The sequence below is a fragment of the Pelodiscus sinensis genome, chromosome 3, assembly GCF_052426305.1.
Source record: "Pelodiscus sinensis isolate ZL-2025 chromosome 3, ASM5242630v1, whole genome shotgun sequence".
Classification (NCBI taxonomy): domain Eukaryota; kingdom Metazoa; phylum Chordata; order Testudines; family Trionychidae; genus Pelodiscus; species Pelodiscus sinensis.
In genome coordinates, this window is record NC_143054.1 from 156256621 (window position 1) to 156279746 (window position 23126).

The following is a 23126-nucleotide window of genomic DNA, read 5'->3' on the forward strand; positions in this document are numbered from 1 at the left end:
TCCCTACGACGACTGGTGAAATTTACATGCCCCTTCCGGAAAAGGGGCCAGTGTAGACGTAGCCATATAGTATGCATATGCTTCATGCAGTTTAACATTTAAAAAAAAGCCAAGTCAGCATTCCTCATTCAAGATTACCAATAATAGTGAAATCAAGTAAAAGCCAAAAGCAGAAGACATGCCTTTAAAGAAAAAGAAAAGAAGAAAGCTGGCTGGCCTCTATTAAGTGCCTAAACCAGTGTGAGGTTAATATATCAATAATACAACTGAGAAGATAAGCCCAACTTTAAGAATGGCATGGGTTCATGTGTTTGCCTCAACTTCAGGAGGAAATTTACAGAGTTAAGATGAGAACTGCTTCCATACTGCACAACCTCCACACTGATTCTATGGAGTAAAAGCAGGTGTATATTTGGGTTTCAAGTAGGAGGAAAAGCTCAGTGATAACTTGTTCTGTAGCAGGAATAATTCTCCTACCTCATGAAGCAATGGAATGACAGCATGTACAGGCATCCTAGCTACTGTGTTTTTTATTAAACCATCCTTCTTTGTTTGATTTACAGTCTATGCTGGGACTCAGCTGAGTCACATAGAAGAGTTCCTGGTTCTACCACAGACAAGCCATCTTTCCAAATGCATGGGTCCTACACATACAGTGCACTGGATTTCCCTATAACAGTTTTGGGGAAACCAAACACAACCATTTACGCTTTAATGAACTCACACAGAAAAATGACAGAAGACAAAAGCAGCCCATCACCTGTGGGCAAACACTTTTCACAAAGCAATCACTCCATAACTGACCCCTCAGTCCTCATCCTCAAAGGAAAGTTGCACCATACTTTCAAAAGATGAGCATGGGAGTTTAAATTTATCACTGAAAATACTGGACTGAATAGAGACACTGGATTTATGGGTTATTACAACAATTGACAACTCAGTATTCTCCTCCATTACTCCTGTTGATTTTTCTCCTTTCATCTCTGTCACTGGAGAGGTATTAATGGGCCATTTCATCTTTAATAGCCCCTTGAAATACGTATTCACTATTTACTCTAAAGTTTAAACAATGGCTTCCACCTTGTGTTTAGCTGTTACACTCTGAGTACTTCCCCAGAGTGGAAGAAGAGCCATGTGTAAGTTCAAAAGCTTCTCTCTCACTGGCAGAAGTCCGTCCAATAAAAGATATGATCTCATCCACCTTGTGTGACTTTGATCTGTTCATAAATTCCTTATGTCTACACTGTAGCAGGGAGCAGTTTGGAGCTAGCATAAGCATGCTGGGAATAGCAGTATGGGTGTTGCAGCCCTGGAGGTAACTCAAGGTAGCCATCTGAGCCCAAGCCCACCCAATCTTCTGAATCTGAGCTCAAGAGTGTCTAGACAGATCCTGGGTACCTTCAGTGTAGACAGACCCCATGTGCTGCAGTTCTGCATCTGTAAAACTGGTATCACACTTCCCTGAATCTCTACTTCACAATGGTATCGTGAAGACAAATTTATTGTGTCTGAGGGTCATTGAAATAGCCAGAGAGACTGATTTAAACAACTTCTGCTGTTTCAGCTTGATATGATACTCGCCAACTTCATGTCCAACACTGTTATGTATTGTTTGTTGTGTGCTGCTAGGCAGCTGCTTCATTTCTCCCCAGACGTGGTTGCACGGAGGTGATGGAAGAACTGATTCCCACTGGTATATAATTATAAAGTTCTTTGGGGTCATTCTAAGAGTAAGATTCTAAATAAATTAGAAATACATTGAACTGCGACATTCTGAATGTGAACACCCCAAAGAGCCAGGAGGTTTGCACCCAGGCCTTTGCCCTGTCTATAAACATGTGATACTATTATTTTTCCCACTTATTTATCTGAAATGTAAGCTGAAATTTGTTATGTCATAGATTAGCCACAACATAACCTTCAATGATTTAAACAGAACCAGATGGCAATTTATTGTGGCATCTCCATAACACTTATGTAAGAGCAGAACATTTTGTTTTTGAATTCAGTCTTTCAATTCCATGGGCTTTTTCTTTTCTTTTTCCTTTCCTTTCCTTTCCTTTCCTTTCCTTTCCTTTCCTTTCCTTTCCTTTTTTTTTTTTTTTTTTTTTTTTAAAGTTTGAACCAAGGACAGGACAAGTACTAAGCATGCAAAGGAGAAACTGCTGCAAGAAAGCAATGACTTGATTCATTACAACTGGAAATTTCATTTACATAAAATGAGAACTAATTAAATTGGCTCTGAACTGTGCACCCTATCAGTTTAATTGAATCTAAGCCACATGTCTATGGCTGTTCTATGAGGGATGGTTTCTAGGGAGCTTTTTTTTTAATTTTATTTTAATTTTTGCTCTACAGTGAATGGTTGACCAGAATGTCATAACTGGAGTACAGAAATGAATTTTGAAATAATCTCTTGGCATGTACCGTAATACAAAATAGAAAATACTGACACATCTGTAAGACTGTGGAGAGCTTAATTAAAGTCAATGTGGAGTTAATAATTGCTGAAGAAAGCACTTAAAATTAGCAAAAGCATTTTTGATGGATTTGTCGATGTTAAGACCGGAAGGGACTACTGCAGCCTGACTTCCTGCGTAACACACATCATAGAATCCATCCAGTAACTTACTTCTCTACTACTTAAATAGGCATTATTGAGTGCAATAACTTGTGATGGAACTGAAGTATGCCTTTTAAGAAGACAGCTAGTCTTGGTTTGAGGACCCCAACTGAAGGAGAATTAAGCATATCCCATAACAAGCAAATTCAATGTTCTCACTGTTAAAAGTTTAATCTTATTTCCAATTATACTTTTCTAACTTCAACTTCCAGCCACTGGTTCTTGTTGTGTCTTTGCCTTCTAGGCAAAAGAGCCCTTGGATATCAATCAGTTATTTTTTTCCTATATAAGTACATACAATTAACATATTGCCTCTTACCTATAGCTTATCATACATCCCGGTTTTCCCAGACATGATCTCTTTTCTGGTCCTCCCGTTTCTGTTCTGGTGGATTTTGAAATGTGAACAAATGTCTCTGAGTGCCACTCTTACTTCTATGCTGCTGTTGGTGGCTGGTTGCCTTCAGAGCAGAACAACCTGAACAAGAAGAACCTAGGGAGAAGAAATCTGATCATTTATTTTTGCCCTGTGTTTCCTATCTTTTAGTCAGTTACAGATCCATGACAGGACCTTTCCTCTTATCTTGTGACCCCCTACTTTGCTTACAAGCCTTTGGTGAAGGACCTTGTCTAAGACTTTCTGATAATCCAAGTACATTATATTCACGGGGCCCCCTTGTCGACATGTTTGTTGACCCCCTTCAAGGAATTCTAGTATATTGGTGAATCATGATTTCCCTTTACAAAACTCGTGTTGACTCTTCTCCAAAATATTGTGTTCATCTATGTGTCTTAGAAGTCTGTTATTTACTATAATTGCAACCAGTTTGCCTGGTATTTAAGCTAGACTTACCTGCCTATAATTACCAAGACTGCCTCAGTAGCCTTTTAAAAGTCAGTGTTATATTATGTATCCTTCTCTCACCTAGTACAGAGATTAATTTAAGTGGTGTGTTATATACCATAGTTAGTAATTCTGAAATTTCATATTTTGGGGTAAAATATAATTTATTTGCTAAGCCTGCTCATAGAAATAATAATGGAAGTTGTTGAACCTGTAATGAGAAGTAGGAGAACTTGAGTTAGTAGACTTTGTTATAATAACAAGGCCTGAGGACATAAGGCCAGATATTAGTTTATGTGCTCTCATTCTATACAAGTAAGCAGGTGACCACAAAGGTATATGTATACTACATTGCAAGTTGCACAAGTTAGAAGTAGCCAGGGGATGGAAGGCTGCAATATGGTAATGAAGCAGTATCTGTGCAGTTGGATCACAATGATGTATAAGAAAGATAAATGATTGAGGCATATTATTAATATTAATGACCAAAAGATCAATTGCAATAGCTCAAGTACCACAATGGATAGCTACTAATCTGGTTATGGTCATGGCAGATAATCAAATATGATTGTGTATCCAAACAGTTACATAAAGAAGGGATATAAAAGGTGCAGCCTAGTTCCCTAATTTTAAGGTCCATCAGGTCCCTGAGGTGATGTAAATTACATCTGGACCAATTCTTTGCTATACACCACTTACTTATGCTTTCATTTTTGTTTCTAAGTCTGCAAGTATGAACAATGCAGGGAACCAATTCACTGTACTTATCTTACCATCATGAATGTTGATTTTTCTAATATTCTTAATTATAGACAATTTATCTTAATTAACTCTCAGTAAGTGCCAGAAAAATAACTTATCTGTGACGAGTGCATGTCGCACCCCCATAAATAATTTTATAATTCTAATCATCAACTGAAAGGCTACAACTCCCACAAGCTCCATAGGTTTGAAAAGCTCCTTCTCCTGTCTTCATTAGACATGCTTGAACTATTCATTTGCTTCTCATAAGTATTCCCCAAATGGCCTTGTTTAACATTCTTCAGCTTCTGAGTTGTATGTAAACTATTTGCAGCAAGATTCATGGTGTCTGATTAAGGAGAATAATGAATAACAAATAACAAGTGCATTGGTTTGAGACTGATAACCGTTTGCCCTAAATATTCTGAAGCATTTGGGTCTCATGCATATTTTAATGAACACACAGTGATCTCTGAATCTGTGCAAGTAAAAAACACTATGACATCATAATAGCACTAATTCAAATGAATCTGCTGTGCAAAACTATAACAAATCAGTTTCCTTTGACTGAGCCCCAGTTTCTATGCTCTGTTAGCTGGAGACAGGTGTTTTGGTGGGGAGAACAGGAAATGTATCCAGAATTGTGTGTGTGTGTGTGTGTGTGTGTGTGTGTGTGTGTGTGTGTGTGTGTGTGTGTGTGTGTGTGTGTGTTAGGGGAACAGTGGTTTGAAGTTTCCTGTTTCACAGTAGGATAGTAATAACCAGTGATGTGCTCAACAAGCAGAATGAGAGGTGTCCTGATTTCCAAGAAGCTCAATTCATCCTTACAAAGCACGTGATAAGCACAAAACAGTGCTACTCCACACCATGCAACAATAGCACATGATCTAGTGAGGCAATGCTGAACATTTGCCTTGATCCTATAGGAAGGTTTGAATGACTTCCCTTACAGGTGGAGAAAGTCATTGAGATTGGTAGAGTTCCTCATTCCGATGCCTTCCAGCAGGCTCAAAGTAGCTGGTATTCTACACCAGTTTTAGGATCCCTATTAAAGAGCACACATGGCAGGCTTTCCCCTCAGCATTGCTCAGGTGGTGTTGACTGTTCTCTATGGTAAAAATGGGTGGAAAATCTGAATTTCATGGTTTTTACCATCCATCTGTCCAATTATTTTTACGGTACCTATCACCACAGTATCAAATACACAAATGACATCATCCTCAAAACCCCATTGTGAGGTAGGAATGTGTTGTTATTTCTACTTTATAATTAGGGAACTTAAGTGCAAAAAGTCTGAGCGGGTTGTTAAAGGTCACACAAGAGCCCTGGTAGAACTGGGAACCAGAATACAGATTTTTTTGTGTCTCCCGCTAATGCCTTAATAGAACACACATCCTGGAAATCCCTAATGACCATGACAATATATTACTTTATTTATATATGATGGAATTTTCCAAAACACCTAGGAGACTAAAGAGCTCAAGTTTCATTGAAAATCAGTGGGTCTTTTGGTCTGAGTCATCTAGGGGATGTCTATACTGCAATGTAAGTCCAGGATGTCAACTCAGACTGGAGTCTAATCCCCCTTCCAGCTACACACAAAGGCTGCGTCTAGATTGGCATGATTTTCTGGAAATGCTTTTAACAGAAAAGTTTTCCATTAAAAGCATTTTCGGAACAGAGCGTCTAGATTGGCACGGACGCTTTTCTGCAAAAGCACTTTTTGCGGAAAAGCGTCCATGGCCAATCTAGACGTGCTTTTCCGCAAAAAAGCCCTGATCGCCATTTTCACAATCGGAGCTTTTTTGCGGAAAACAAATCTCAACTGTCTGCACTGGCCCTTTTGCGCAAAAGCTTAGCGCAAAAGGGACTTTTGCCTGAACGGGAGCAGAATAGTATTTCCGCAAGAAGCACTGATTTCTTACAGTAGGAAGTCAGTGCTTTTGCAGAAATTCAAGCGGCCAGTGTAGACAGCTGGCAAGTTTTTCCAGAAAAGCGGCTGATTTTCCGGAAAAACTGGCCAGTCTAGACATAGCCACCAGGCATGTTCTACACTAGGAAATTATTTCAAAAGACCTAAATTTGAAATAACTCCAAAATAACAAAATCAAAATAGTGTGGCCACACTACAGTGGAGCCTCGAAATTAGCCTCAAGTTACAGCCCCAGGAAGCACTGGGGAGCAATTACTTTGTATTACTCTGGGGAGGAGTTCTTCTGAAATAGTAGCAGTGATGCAGCCATATTACCATTATTTCAAAATAACTATGTCAAAATAAGCGTTATTCCTGGAGGAAATTTCATTATTTTGAAATAATGGGCTTGGTAGTATGGACGCTCTGAAATTGATCTAACCCAGGACTTGGCACCAGGGTTCCAGGACTATACAGGATCCTAGCCTGAGACAAGCCAGGACCAAAGGTTCAAACCCTATTGCTTTTCAGTGTAGACACAGCCCTACTGGACTTGTGCTCTGAGAGTCTGGAAATGTATTTCATAATTCCACAGCACAACTATTTTTTGTCTTCTGGACAGTCAAGTTTAGTGGATAATTGAGTTTTCTCACACTGCACCACCAACAAATGGGGAGAGGGGCTACCCATGGGAAGGTGCTAGGAAGTCTGGGATATGGGTGGCTAGACTCAGGTCCAAATAAAACAGTGTAGATGCTGAAACTCCAGACCGGGATGCAGGGTTCAACAATTCCTAAACTGGGGATACACACACATGTAGATGCTTAAGCTCTAGGTTAACAAATCCAGGGAGTGCTAACTTGAGTTCTACTAACCGTGGACTTATATTGCAGGGTAGGCATACCCATAATTACTTATAAAAATCCAAACCCACAGTGATTGATATAATCAACCTGTTGAATAAACATTGACAGCCCCTCAACAACAACTTTTGACACAGGCAGCTGAGTATTATGAGTGTCTTGCCCAAGACTATGCAGAAAATGAATGTCAGAGTGGGTCTAGAATTCAAGAGCTTCAGCCACCTGGCCATGTGATTGAATGTTTAGGAATTGTCAAATAATCCTGCTTCAACATTTTTAAAACCAAATGTTTAGGGAGAGTTGATTTGAACCAACTTTTTGTTTATAAATTGTATTTGTCTTATACAAAGAAAGATACATTTTTTAAAAAAGATCAAAACAAAACAGTTCAACATGCTACCAAATCTAGGAAAAGGAAAATTGATTATGGGGTGGGGACAAAAAGACATGAAGGAAGAAATTGTCTAGGCTGGAGATTAGTAAGGGAATAATGAACTGGTTCACTGTGGTCAAAGGCAGTACTAGTACCCAAAAGCTATTCCCATCTGACAACTGTCAGATGCATATGTGAAATCAGTTGGTGGTTCCATCCAGACAGATGTTCGAATTACAACAGTCATGTTCAGAAATGTGGCTTTCTTTTGGCACTCTCAGCGGAGAGATGAAAGATTAAAGACCAGGAGTGTTGAGCTAGTTTCTGATATCATAAAGGCAGTTCCTCCAGAATAGCTTTGAGTGTGGGGAAGTAAACACTGAGGGTATGTCTACACTACAGCGCTAATTCGAACTAACTTAATTAGTTAATTCAAACTAAGCTAATTCGAACTAACGCATCCAGACTAAAAAACTAGTTCGAATTAGCGTCCCAGTCCATTACAAGGAGGGCTCCATCTTCAAACCACTGACACCATTCACAGGCATCGGCCTTCAGAAGAGAGAGTGGCCATTTAAGCAGCCAGAGATGATGAAGAATGTAACAGAGTAAAAGCCACACTCTGCTCTCCTACAGTAGGTATACTCTGCACACTTATTTCAAAATAAACTATTGTGGAAGAAATATTCCAAGATAGCTTATTTCAAAATAGCACATCTACACTACAGGGAAGCCTCAAAGTTAGTCCGAAGCAGGCTCCCCTACTTTGGATGCACTGCCTTGATTTAGAGCCCCAGGAAGCACTAAAGAGTAATTGCTCTGAATTGCCCTGGGGAGGAGCTATTTTGAAATAGCAGCAGTGGAGCGTCCACACTACCGCTATTTTGAAATACCGATTTTGAAAGAGGAATTATTCCTTGTGGGATGAGGTTTTCAGAAGTCGGGACAAGCCATCCATTATTTCGAAGTTATTTCGAAATAACGGAATTGCTGTGTAGACGCTCCCATTGATCCAAGTCCCAGAATGTCATTAAAAGATGCTAGCTTCTCTCACATTTACCAGATCTGTACAAGTTAGGTCTTTGAAAGTTAGGTCTTTCTTTGGCTGTCTTGTTTATAAACTGAACACCCTGCTATCCATTCATCCATTCAGGATTTTATAGCAATGCTCATTATCACACAACATTAATTCAGACTCCTTGTGCATATGCATTATGATAAAGACTTTTAATTACATTTTCACATCAATTTTCCCACTGCACTGCTGCTTCATTCTGTGCAGGATACAGATGGTATATAGGATCTGAGGCACAGTGCCAAAAAATTGAACACCAAAGACAAATTAATGAACGGTAAACAGCTGCCTTGTTCACTAAGCATTGCCCTCCTAAACATGGGCTCTGGAAAACTTAGCCCACAAATTTGTGATTAAAGATTCTATCACAGTGTAAAAACATGTGATTCCAGAGTCAAGTTTGTACAATCCCCATTTACAGGATCATTTCTTGACTTAAATGATTCAGTTTGGAATCTGAATGGTTTTTTTGCATGGAAATTCCTATTTTTAACAAAGATAAATGAAGGGCCAAATAAATTCCATATGTTATAGTGTTTGCTGGACATCAGAAAAATGGTCTATATTGTGCACTACAAATTATATGCGGTCAGTAAGGAAAAAAATATCACTTCACTTCATATATACGTTTCCATTTTGTATGGACAGAGAGATGTCTTCTTCAGAGTCCAGCTTCTTTCTGCATGCACCATCACAGGCCACGTTACACAGAACCCTAAATCTTAAGAATGTTTTTTCACTTAGGTCTCTTGTGGATGATTATGGAGATCTGCTGTAACACTATAAGATCATCTCCACAGTGCATGTGTCCACTCTATTTATATATACATATATGCAAATGGTCAATTGTATGTTGATGGAGCATTGTGATCGAACAAAAACCTGCTTGCATACATGGAGTAAGCCTTCTTGGAAGCCTTGTAAGGCAGCCAAATTAATGCCACTGTTTTCATACCAAAAAAGAACACATATGGTCTAAAAGCCATGGATCAGATCTTTAGTTGGAGTAAAGAGGCATCATTTAATTGGGCTATGTTGATTTAATGTCAGCTGAAAAATGTGGCCCTAAGTTCCTGTTACAATTCAAATATTTAAAACCAACTACAGGGTATTGTAAGGTAACTTTGCAAACTTTTCTAATGAGGGAAATAAGTTAATATTTTTCATCCTCTAAAGCTAATCCATCATTGCTCAACTTTCTGCCTCCCAACCACCAAAATTTACTCCTATGCCAGCAACAAGTGTACTAAAATTCCAACTAAAAGTGCCAAATGTTGGTAAACTAATAGCCATCTGAAAATGACCCTTGTGAATGAAATGCCTTGAGCATCATACCAGTTTGCTTCACTCTTTGTTTTGTCTGTAATTTTGATCATATCTAATTAATGAACAGAAAATTAGATTTGTTTATAATAGTAGTCTACCTTCTCTGGCTTTATCTCCAGGATGATTGCTTCTGCTCTTATGTCATGATGGATTTAGTGTTGAAAGGAGAGATCTAAGAGGCAAAAGATTTAGATCAGTATAATTCGTCACATGACATGTCTTTGTAACCAAACACAGTCCCCAGACAGTGGCATCTCACCTGAGAACTTGGCCCAGCTTTGTCTTTGTCTTTGTCTTCATAACTGAACTAGCTCTTGGGCAGGAAAACAAAGAAGGAAACTGGAGGCAGGGGCACAGAATACCACCATACAAATATCAATGCACTTTCCACATCTTATTTCAGTTGGCATTGCTTCTGGCTTAAGTGTCCTGAAACACTGGGTTCTGGCTATGGTATTTTTCATTGCCCACAAAAGTTTTATTATTGTGATCAAGATATTTTTATCTTTATAGGCCAGATGAATATTTTAGACTTCCAACAGCAGGTGATGATTGCACAACTGTACCATCCGCCACTCAAGTGGAAAGTCTAGTTCCAGAGAACAGATAACATGACAGTGGGCTCAAGACTGGTTGAAAGTTTATACCTTTGGCATGAATTTCCTAGATGATTTCTTAGATGTAAATCTTAGATGATTTCCATTTTCATGATAACCATGTGAAAAGGGTTGCTCAGGGTCATATTCATAAATGATCTAGCAAAATAAAAATGAAAAATAAACTTTTTTTCTTTGTCTTGCAAGCACTGAACACTTTGGGACGCATTCTCAGTTATGGTACGGCTCCTTTACATGCTAAAAAGCCTTCTGCATCACTCATAATTGGAATTATGCACTTGGTACAGTGGTATAGCTTCAATGTATTTTTCAAGTAGAAAATAGAAGCAACTAGAGTTAAGTGGCTCTCGAAGAGGTTTTATTTGCTTAGTTGTGTTGCCTTATCCTTAATACTGGTTAAGAGAAAACATTTTTCTTTAAATACAGAGACAGACAAATAGAGACTGGAAATAATGTGCCCCTTATTAACATAATATACCTCCAGATCAGCGGCACAGCCATGGGTACACGCATGGCCCCACAGTATGCTAACATCTTTATGGCTGACCTAGAACAACGTTTCCTCAACTCCCATCCCCTTTCACCCCTCCTCTACCTACAGTACATCGATGACATCTTTATGATCTGGACGCATGGCCAAGAAACACTGGAGATATTCCACAGAGATTTCAACAACCTACACCCCACCATCAACCTCAGCCTGGACCATTATACACGAGAGATCCACTTCCTGGACACCACCGTACAAATCAACAATGGAAAATTAGACACCACTCTCTACAGAAAACCCACCGACTCATACAGTTACCTACATGCATCCAGCTCCCATCCAGAACACACCACGCGATCCATCGTCTATAGCCAAGCCCTTCGATACAACCGCATCTGCTCTAATCCCACTGACAGAGACCAGAAGCTTCAGGATCTCTACCAAGCATTTATAAATCTCAACTACCCACCCAGAGAAATAAAAAAGCAAATTGAAAGAGCCAGACGAATACCTAGAAACAATCTACTTCAAGACAGACCCAAGAAAACCAACAATAGAACACCACTTGTCATCACCTACAACCCCCAACTTAAACCTGTCCAACACATTATCAATAAACTACAGCCTATATTGGAACAGGATACCATACTCAAAGAGGCTCTGGGAGACAGACCCATAGTCTCCTATAGACAACAACCTAACCTCAAGATGATTCTTACCAACCACCACAGGACATACCACACTAATACCAACCCTGGTACCTTCCCTTGCAACAAACCCCGTTGCCAGCTTTGTCCACATATTCATTCTGCTGATACCATTATTGGACCTAACCAAGTGAGTTATAAGATCAAGAATACATATTCCTGCGCATCCAGAAATATAATCTATGCTATCATGTGCCGAAAGTGTCCGTCTGCTATGTACATTGGACAAACATCTCAGACACTTCGCCAAAGGATTAATGCCCACAAAACAGATATCAGACAAGATCACAAAGAGAAAACAGTTTCTTGCCATTTTAACCAGAAAGGACACTCTCTCAATGACTTGACCACCTGCATTCTGCTACAAAGACCTTTTACATCTGCACTTGAAAGGGAATCCTCTGAACTGTCATTCATGTTAAAATTTGACACTTGCCAACAAGGACTTAACAAACATTTGAACTATCTCAACCATTACCAAGACAGTTTCCCCAATTATCAGCTCTAATACCATTAACTCACAAACATCCCACTCTCCCTACCTCTAATATCATCAATTCACAGACACTTACCTTCCTTCCTCCCCCCGCCTCTGCATCCCCCTCCTGTTCTGCAATGTGATTTGTCCTTTTCATATTTGTTCATTTTTTTAATTGTATCCTTTGGTATATATGGTTGTGACTACTTTCTTCCACTATTTGATCTGAGGAAGTGGGTCTGGCCCACGAAAGCTCATCATCTAATAAACCATCTTGTTAGTCTTTAAAGTGCTACATTGTCCTGCATTTTGCTTCAACTACCCCAGACTAACACGGCTACATTTCTATCCTTATTAACAGTGAGGGTAATTTAGCACTGGAGCATGGGGCAGAGTCTCTATCAGGACTTATCTGCCCTGCTGGAGACCCTCACTCTCCCCACCCCAAAGACTATCCATTTAGACAAGATGAGTAATAAGACAGGGCCAGGAGGAAATACCAATGCTGACTTTGCTTGGGACCAGAGTAGGGTGAGACTGGGACAGAGGAGGAGTTCCCCAGGATAAACCAGAATGCAGGCCAGGACCTTCCTCTAAGTGCTGCAACCAAGTGCTTGGATTTTGAATTCCCTCATCCTCTCTCAAGAGGCAAACAGCCAAAACCTGAACTGCTAGTCTGCTACTCGATTGATTCCAAATTGATGCCAAACTTACAACACGTGCTGCTCAGCCCTCAAATAGGTGGCTAGACTTTGCAGAGAAAGATGGGAAATTGGTGCAGCGCCTTGAAGCAAGCACTTCAGAGGATCTGTAGCAGGCAGGATTAATGTGCCAATCCCTGGCAATTTTTAAATCAAGAGTATGTGGGGGGAGGGGGGTTCCTAAAAGCCATCCTATAAGTCAAAGAAGTTCGAATTGATGGAATTCCTATGATCTCTGTTTTACAGGAGGCCAGAATAGATGATCACAGTGGTTCCTTTTGGCCTTATAACTCATGAAAACAACTAACGTAGATTTCTCTGTCCCTGCACAGCTTTCCCATTGCACCTCCATCTCAGGAGGACGTTTTTTGTGAAAGAAGTACCACCATTGTTGAAATACTGGTAAGCCCCTCACTGAAAACTACTTGCAGTATAATCCAGAGCAGAGTTGGGGAGGAGCAATTTTCACACTGTGAGAGTACATCTAGACTGCACCCTAAAATCAAAATAAGATACGCAATTTGCACTATGCAAATTGCGTTTCTTATTTAGATTTTATTCCAAAATAGGCTATTTTGAAATTTGGCACATCAACATGGTGCCAAATTTAGAAATAAAGCACTATTTTGAGACATCCCTTATTCCTTGTGGAACAAGGTTTACCGGGATGCTGAAATATCGTGACTGCTATTTCAAAAATTATTTCAAAATAGCGGACGCATTCCTTGGACGCGGGGTAGCTATTTTGGGATACCAGAGGTATCCCGAAATAGCCTTGCAGTCTAGATAAACCCTGAATGTTTTTTAACTTTCCATCCTGTTTCAAGACTGATTTTTTCCCCCCATTGGCAAATGAAACATATTGCTTTGATAATTCCGAGGGTTTTTTTTATTTCAACCTTTTAAAATATTTTGAATTTTTAAACTTTCTAAGAACACAATCCCTTCAAAATGGAAAAAACAAACTCTTTTCATCTGGCAAGAACTGTATAAAAATGAGACATTTCTATACTCTTTTTTACTTGCAGATAATTGTTGAATCAGGAGACTCATCAAAACCAACTATTTCACACACAAAGTTTTCATTTTCAGAAACTGACATTTTCTGGTGAAAAAATGTTTTTGTTGGAAAATGCCCAACCATCTCTAATCAAGAGGTACCCCCCCCCCCCCCGACTATTTAGTCCTGGACAGGACTTACAGAGACTCTGGACAAGATCCAGACCTTTTAAAGACATTGGAAGTTTTGCCATCAACTCTAGTAGGGCCAGTATTTCTTCTCTTGTGTGGCATCACTAGATAAACTATGCTAAAATATGTCTGTCTGAGAGCTAGAGAGCCAGAATGAACTACAAGTCCAATATGCGTCAATCTCAATAAAGTATCCCCTTTGTATTAATTACAACCAAGTCCAGTCTCTTCGTTAGCATGAGGAACACGACTGTGCGTCCACTAATTCTTCACACACATTCTCTCCTCCAGTCTTTTCAGATCTGGTGCACAAGGCAGGATGACAGTAATTCAATGTCTGTTGTTTTGGCAGAGGAGATCTGCATTCACACTCACTACTACCTTGGAGGGATGTCAGAGGATGTGAAGTAGATAAATACCTCTCCTCTAAATACCATTCTATTCCAGTTCAGCCAAGTCATTTTGTCCATCTCCAGCAGAAATGTGCCCTTTTCTTTGAAGTACAGGAAAATAGGTAAAAAACCAGGCATCAGATCTTTTACAGGGCTTGAAACAAAGTGAATGAAATTTAATCACACGAGAACATAAGCATTTCCTTCTGCCACTTGATTACACAGAATAAAAACTGCCTCTCCTTAATGGAGAGAAAAATATAACCTGCTTTTGAAATTTACACTACAAAACATAAACTGCTGCCAAGCCAACCACATTCCAAATACCCGAGTAACAATGCGGCTGTTGCTTCCTTCTTGCAGATATAGCAACCAGCTGGCTCCTAAAGCCTCCCTGTCATGGTAAAAGAGCTTTGTCTTTTAATGATCCATCTGGTGGGGTGTTGTTTGCATATCTTGGTGAGAAGGAGCCTGCATATGTCTGTAGGTCAAGTTCTCTGCTCCTTGACTCCTAATGTTTCCAGGATGTCTGGAAAGTTTCTGAAAGTTTTTGGTTGATGTAGAGTGCAGATTGGGGGCACTTTCTGGGAGCTAAACAGCATTGCCTGTGAATTTCCTCAGGTGAATACTTATGTCAAAGCAAAAGCCTCACTCAGTTTACATGGCTAAACAGACATCTTTATTGATCAGTAAAGCCAAGTGAGCCAAACATGGTCCCAGCAGAGCCGGGCCCAGTAAGGCTGGCTAATACAATCAATCCTAGTATCTTTATCCCCTTAGCCAAACAGTCTGACGTCAGGGCATCCAATTACAGAAATCCTCAATTAAACTTGGAAAAACAAAGTCTTATCAACAAGATGGCAGACAGGTACGAGGGAGTACATCTCCTGTCCCAACCAGCCCAATTAACACATTCCAATAGCCCATTCTGTAGGCCTCTTCTCACGGGGTGAAAGTTCACTCTGGTCTATGTGCCAAAGAGAAAAGCTGAAATGGTTTCTGTTATACAAGATGGCTTCTAGCTAAATATGAAATGGTTTCTACAGCTTCTACAATTATTTCCATCAGGAATCTCACAACCATACCGACCCTCTTTTTCCAACGTATATAGTTCTCTGTTCAGTCTGTGTCAGCTGAACTGGTCCCACTGTATTCATGGGCTTGGTAAGTGAGCTCCGCCCCACCTCTTACCCCCCATTGCTGGAGCTACATGTTTACTGAATAGCAGAGAGACAGTTTGTTTCTTAAGCCTCCTTCCACGCTACTGGTGTAACTCAAGAGTAACTGTACTGAAGTCAATGAAATCATGCAAGTGTCCAATCCAGCATAAGCAAGAGGCAACTATAAGGGCTTGTCTAGATGAAGTTGATGTGCATGCAGAGTTCCCAGGTGCACCTTATTCTATTCTTGTTTCCAAGAGTAGGTCAAAATGCTCTGGGGCCATATGGACAGTGAATGTGCAGCATGCTAGCATCGGCAGACTGACAGCATAGCCTGCCACTCACAACCTGTTTGTCTAGTCAGTCCTTCCCTCAAGGGCTTTGAATGAAATCCTAGGTCCATTGAAATCAGTGGGAGCTTTGCCACTGCCTTCAGTGTGGTCAGGATGTCCCCCCATGGGAATGTAAGCCAGAGGTTTAACAGTGTGCAGCCTACCCCTCCTTCTCCTTCCTGGCCAGTGCAAAGAAGAGGGCAGTGCCAAGGCCTAGAGTTCATCCTCCCCATTCAGTCCCCTGTGAAGGAGACTAGCACCGCTGTTGCCAGTCACTCTGGAGCAGTCCGTGCCCTCAGAGAGCACAAGGACTGGAATTGTAACTAGCACATAACTCAGGGTCTCCGCTTTTCTCTTCCACATCTGTTCAGGGCAAACCATGATCAGGGCAAGCCATTCAGCCTGTAGCCATATTAGAAGGTATCGCCTAAATTTCCTCATGGCATTGTTCTGAGGCTGTATGTTTTCATAAAATAAAGGAAAGGGAAAATGATGTCAAGAGTGTAATTAAGTGGAGGCCATGTAAACAGTTGCTGGTGGTCAAGTCAGGAATCTGACAGCAAGTTTTATTAAAGCTGTCAATTGTTTGCCTCTCTTTCCCCATTGATTAAGTGCAGGGCCAGGCTGTGTTCTTCGAGATATTTTGTCATATAAATATGCCATTACATATAGAAACAGAACCTCTTTTTCTGCTATTAAGAGTTGTGTATTGCACTGTTGATACACACAACTTCACATTTGTAATGCACTCAGTTAGGGAGGAGCTCGTGAACCTCAAAGAGAGACTGCAAAACAAAAGAAGATGGTGGTGGAAAATGACCATGCATCTATCTGTATTCACATTCAAGAGGCAGCCACTGGATGACTCTTGGGGCTAGGTGCCAGAAATTGCCAAATTCTCCTTCCAGCTCCACCGATGACTAGGTGTGATCTTGGGCAAGTCACGGCCTCTCGGTATCTCAACTTCCCCAGCTGTAAAAGGAACTACTATGCTGTAATTTGCATCCTCGAACATGGAGTGAATTACTGAACTTGATCAGTCCAGTGGTTCATCTAAACCTGTATCCTGCCTCCAACAGTGACAACTTGAGTTGCAGCACAAGGGGTTCGTGAGACTTACTTAATGTTGATGCTTTGAATAGGGTGAAGGTCTGGATAAGCACTAACTATCATTATTAAATTCAACCATGTTAACACAACGAGAGGCTTCCAACAGCAGCTGATACACATGTCTAGAGTGAGCAATTGGTTAACAAGTGAAAGGGAGGCCTTCCTTTATTAGCTAGCGTTGATGTAAATGAGGGACCTACCTGAGATCTTTCCCACTGCCTGGCCTGACACATGTAGTTTAGTCCTTCTGTGCCACTGCATCAGCAGTGAAAGTACAACAGGGAGGCTGTTGCCCAGTGGTTCTCAAACTGGGTCGAGATCCCAAAGTGGCTTGTGATCCCATTTTAATGGAATCACCAGGACCAGCGTTACACTTGTTGAGGCCTGGGGCTGAAGCCAAACCCTCAGGCCTTCAGCCCAGGGCAGTGTTTGAGAACTGCTGTGCTAACAAAGTGAACTAACGATCTTCTCCGAGGCTGGTGCGACTGTAGTGCAGTGAATTACATGTCTGTTTGAGTCTGGTGACCGTGTGGGCCAAATATTCCTCTGGTATGACTCCATGTCGTTGAAACCTATGAACTATGCTGATTTACAGCTGTTGAAGGAGGAGTGCTGAGATTACAAACACTGCCAAATTTAGTATTTATGGAACCCTATGAGGTACTATTAAGCAGATGCCCCTGTGTCAGATGGCAGCCGGCGGGGATGGGGGGAATGACAACTTTTTAAAGAGGTGATTTTATGATCTTCAGCAACACGCACTAGCGAAATATTTTTAGAACAAATTTTAAAGTAAGGTCTTGTGGACTAACACAGTAAATTCAGAAACTGACAGTATATACCTGGGGTTGGCAAATGCCTATTAAATGGCTTCATTATCGTTTGAATGGCTCTTTCACAGGTTTAATGCTCTGCTAATAGCTCTGACAGGCTTCTTCACTTTTAAATTAATGAGATCCTCTTTGGAAAAAGCAGAAACACAGAATAGGGATAAGAAGAGGCAGGTGTTGGACATTAAGATGAAGTAGTGCCCCAGATTGTTGGGTGCCCTATGCAAGGCATATTCTGCATTTGGGTAGATGGCTCTGATTACAGGGTGTATTTTGCATACAATTTGCTCAGCAGCTCAGTCTGTAGGATCTTCATAAAGTGAAGGTTTTGGAACATCACCTCTGCTGCTGGTCTCCCCTGCCCCCACCTACAACAAAAAGAACATTGTTTCTTTTCTCTAACCCTCTAAAAATGACACAAAAGTCACTATTTTCTACCTTCCCATTTCACTCCCCTTTTAATCAAATCTTACTAAAGTGTCTCAAATGAACCTAGGAGATTTGAGTGTGGGTGGTGCTTTGGGTCATACTTCTGCATTTTTAAGCACAACAACATGTAGAAATTCCTGAATCAGAAGGTCAAATTAAAAAACAGCACTGAGAAAATCCCTACTGTCTACTTTTGTAAGATACATAAGAAAAGAACAAGAGAGAAAATAAGAGTGACACTAGCTATCCAGCAGAATATAAATTGCTTGTTATTGCATTAGGAGAGAAGATGAGGAATCCAGATATTTACTTTCTTTGCTTTAAAGCCATCCCCCCAATGAAAATTATGGTTCTGACCACCACAATTCTCTTCATGATCCACAACTTCAGTTAGGATCAGTAGAACACTGGTGTGTTAATAGCATTATATAGGACCCTCAGCTATGGAATTTCAAAGACAGGGTGGTCATGGATCTTATCTCTTTTAGGGTATGTCTACACTACAAAGTTAATTCGAACTAACAGCTGTTAGTTCGAATTAACTTTAATAGCGGCTACACATGTAAACCGCTAGTTCGAACTAGCAGAGTGCTTAATTCGAACTAGGTAAACCTCATTCTACGAGGACTAACGCCTAGTTCAAATTAAGTAGTTTGAATTAAGGTCTGTGTAGCCACTTAATTAGAACTAGTTGGAGGCTAGCCCTTCCCAGGTTGCACAGGTGGCCACTCTGGGCTAAACCAGGGAAACTTTTCTACCCCCCTCCCGGCCCTGGAGCCCTTAAAGGGGCACGGTCTGGCTACAGTGCCCATGCCAGTTGCAAGCCTGCCAGCACCCAGCCAGCAGACCCTGCACCTGGCATGGCATGAGCCAGCCACCTGCTGTCACCCAGCCCTCCGCCTCTTCCCAGGACCAGGCTGGTCTAGTGCGGATATCGTGGACCTCATCGAGGTTTGGGGGGAGGCATCCATCGTCCACGAGCTCCGCACTAGGCACAGGAATGTGGCTGTCTAGGGCAGGATAGCTGCCAGCCTGGCCACCAAAGGCCACATGCGAACTCAGGAGCAGGTTTGCATGAAAATCAAGTTGGTCTAGTGAGACCACCAACACTGAGCCCTGAGCTTAGAACATAAGAACATAAGAATGGCCGTACTGGGTCAGACCAAAGGTCCATCTAGTCCAGTAGCCTGTCTGCCAACAGTGGACAGCACCAGGTACCCCAGAGGGGATGGACCAAAGACAATTACCAAGCAATTTGTCTTGTGCCATCCATCTCCAGCCTTCCACAAACAGAGGCCAGGGACACCATTCCTACCCCCTGGCTAATAGCACTCCATGGCCCCAACCTCCATTAATTTATCTAACTTCTCTTTAAACTCTGTTATAGTTCTAGCCTTTACTGCCTCCTGTGGCAAGGAGTTCCACAGGTTGACTATGTGCTGTGTGAAGAAGAACTTTTGCGTATTAGTTTTAAAACTGTTGTCCATTCATTTCATTTGGTGTCCTCTAGTCCTTCTATTATGGGAACTAATGAAGAACTTTTCTTTATTCACTCTCTCCACACCACTCATGCTTTTATAGACCTCTATCATATACCCCCTCAGTCTCCTCTTTTCTGGGACTGAAAAGTCCCAGTCTCTTTAGCCTCTCTTCAAATGGGACCTGTTCCAAACCCCTAATCATTGTAGTTGCCCTTTTCTGAACCCTTTCCAAGGCCAAAATATCTTTTTTGAGGCGAGGAGACCACATCTGTACACAGTACTGAAGATATGGCATACCATAGTTTTATACTTTCCCTCCTCCTTGTTCCCCTGGCTTCTCCCTTCCAGCTCCCTCCTCCCAGGTTTCCCCCTCCCCTCTTCCCCCCTCTCTCTTCCCCTCTCCCACCTCCTTTTCCCAGTCTCCCCAGAGGTTAATCGCTCCCCCCCCCCCCAGTTTTGTTAAATAAAGAGAGTTTCTATTTTTGAACACACGTGTCCTTTATTTTGTACATCAGGAAGGGGGGCTAGAGAGGGTTAAGTGGATGGACTTGAGGGAGGAATGGGGCACGAGCCCCCGATGGGGAGGACTGGGGTGGCTCTGCAGGCTCCTCGGGGTGGAAGCTCTCCTGCAGGGCCTCCTGGATCCTGACAGCCCCCCAATTGACTCCCCCAGATGGCAGCCTGAGGCAAGTGCACTCAGGGCACTCCAAGACAGGACTGCTTTGCTGTCCCTCATCGAGTTAGACAAGCAAGCGGGGAACCCTGAGAACTGTCTGTCTGGGGTGGGGGTCAGGTCCCTTTAAGAACAGACCTCGTCTAGCCTGAGGCAGCAGCTCCACACTCCAAGTTGTTACCAGATTTGCCCAATACTCTGGGGTATGCTCATTTATCAGGGTTACCCTTATGGGACTGGGGAAAGGTTAACAGTTCTATCAGTGTGCTGTTGGTGCTTACTTTGGCTCTCATATGGAGCTGAATTCTCCCTGCTGCCAATTCCCCCTCCCACTGGAGCTCTCCTGCAGGAACTAGGTTCCTCAGAATGGGGTTCTTCCCACCTTAGCAACACACACAGACACTCACACCCACTAATCAGAGCACGTCTGAGAGGACTGGGTACTCAGCACTCACAAGCTGACCCCCTCATATGTCCCTGGACTCAGCTGGCTGGGTTTCACAGCAATGCCACACTGCACCCTCATGTGCCTTTGGACTCCGTGGGCTGGATTAAACAGCACTTTAAGCTGCCATCCTCATAAGCCCCAGGTTCAGCACCCCCTAGCCCCACTTTCACACCACAGTCATTCACTGGTAAACCACACGATGAGCAAACCCCACAGGATTTTGGGCACTACAGGGATCTTTTGCTTGGGTACAAGAAGCGTTGTTGCAGAGCGAATGGGGAAGCCAAAACAACACCCCTTAAGGAAGAGTGAGCAAAAGAGAAAGAAAGAGAGAGAAGCAACCAGTTTAACAATGAAAGTGATTTATTTCTGAGTAGTGAATAGATATCAAACAGTTACAATATTAAATCTAACAATTACAATATTAAATCTAAACTGAAGCTGATTACAAATGTTAGGTAACCATATAACAGTTTACACAGGGCAGGGTCAGGAGGCTATGCTTAGAGAGAGAGTTGAGAGAGAGAAAGAGAGAGAGAGAGAGACCTCACCACTCCACGGAGCTTGCACTGATCGGGGTTCCCAGATGATGATGGTAGCCGGGGGTCCAGAGGGCAGGAGAGAAGCAGAACAGAGCCCCCAGCACGATCAGACAGGAGATGAAGAAGTCTCAATGGAACTGATGCAGTTTAAGTCCAGGTATCAGAACAGTTTTCTTGGGGCAAGGATAGGAGTTTTATAGAGATAGTTCAAAGAGAAAGAGGAGAGACAATAGAGACTGATCACACCTGGTTATGGGCGATGTTCCTTGAACGAGCTCACAATGCAACTAGGCAGTTTCAGTATTTTAGATGTCAATAGGATCATTACTAGAATTGGTCTGATAATGACTAATTTGGGTGTGAGCAGGCTTAGGTTCATTAGCATCTGGAGCAGGGATTTCCCATCAGGCAGTGCTTCTCTGCTTTCGGTGTCCCATAGTTCAGTGCGGTTCCTGCCTTGGAAGAGCTGCTCTCCATTCTGTATGCTAATGAGATGTCCCTCTGTTCCATCTTTAATGTAAATGAGGTTGGGGTGTTTCCTTAATTGTATCACCCTTGTCTGAAGCAGTTTAGGTGTGTCTTCCCCGGCCTTTTCTTTGCTTTGTCTTTGATTCTAGCAGAGGCCTGAGGGGGGGGGGGATGGTTTTCCATGAATGTCACTCCCTGACTCCCCAAGAGCACAAGGCTGACAGGCGACCATGTTCTGGTTCCCCAAGAATCACAGAGCTGGTGGGTAACAAGTCCCCCCGTTGATGGGGTGCTTGCGCTGAGCAAGTATCCCCATCACATCCTTAGTCCATGATAGTGAGTTTGGTCTTCAATCCATTGTAGTTGTTGCATCAGTCGTTGGATCCAGCAAACCAGTAGAATCAGACCAATTACTAGTATAATTTGGAAACCAATGATCACCACAATGGGGTGAAGCATAATATTTAAAAGACCAGTTGCACTGGGGCTCCACCCAAGCAATGTCTCCCACCAGGAGTGATGGCCTGTGTCTGCAGCTGTAGCTGCTAGCCTAGAGATCTCCAGAGTTTGGAGCTTCTGAAGCTCATGCTGTAAGGAGGGATGATTTAATAGTACCTTAATAACATTGAGACCCATTCCCAGTGCAATGGGAGAGAGCTCTTTGTATAACTCAGGGTAGGCTTTGAGATGCTGTACAGTCCATATAGGCACAGTAAACTTGCTATCGCAGCTAACAATTGTAGTTATATCACAGAAATTGCGATTAATGTAAGGCACCATGAGTTGGATCCAATGTCCATTAATTAATACAATAGTACAATAATTACAAATGTAATTAGTACAATCTTGTTTTTACACGCACACATGCTTTAACAATAGACAATAACAAACCCATCTTTCTAGATAACATCAAAGGAACAGTGAGATTTTATTTCCCAGTTGTGGGAAGAAACAATCATGTTCCTCCAATGCTTGGTCTCCACAACCCCGTTTGGGGGACCTTGCTGAATCAGGTCATGCCCCGCTACAGTCCAGTTCAGTGGTTCCCAGTTTACAAGGGACCGTGTGATATTCTTGCCAGTGGGTGTGATTAGAGACCGCTGCAACTCCATTGCGGGTAATGGAGGTGTCTGGATGCCAGTGACAATGATGACATGCAAGGGCATGGCTGGTACCCAAACTTCTGAAGAAACCAGGATTATTCAGTACCTTTCACCACCTGGAAGGCTGTCATTAGTGGCATCAGATGGTAGGTGTCCCTTTCAAGACCACAACAACTTACAGAATAAGGGGATGGAGTCTGGCGTGGTCTTAGTTTCA

At 41.9% G+C, this 23126-nt stretch overlaps 1 long non-coding RNA gene across 2 annotated transcripts in view; it reads right to left on the bottom strand.

Moving 5' to 3' along the window:
• Positions 1-23126, bottom strand: part of LOC142828028 (uncharacterized) — a 68854-nt gene that overhangs the window by 36614 nt on the left and 9114 nt on the right. Inside the window, exons 2-3 of one of the 2 annotated variants that reach the window (XR_012902942.2) lie at positions 9856-9929; positions 2943-3116 (exon numbers count right to left, since the gene is read on the bottom strand). This is a non-coding gene — a long non-coding RNA (uncharacterized LOC142828028). Of the gene's footprint in view, positions 1-2942; positions 3117-9855; positions 10474-23126 lie in introns of those variants that run through there. The other variant, XR_012902941.2, reaches the window with a different exon arrangement.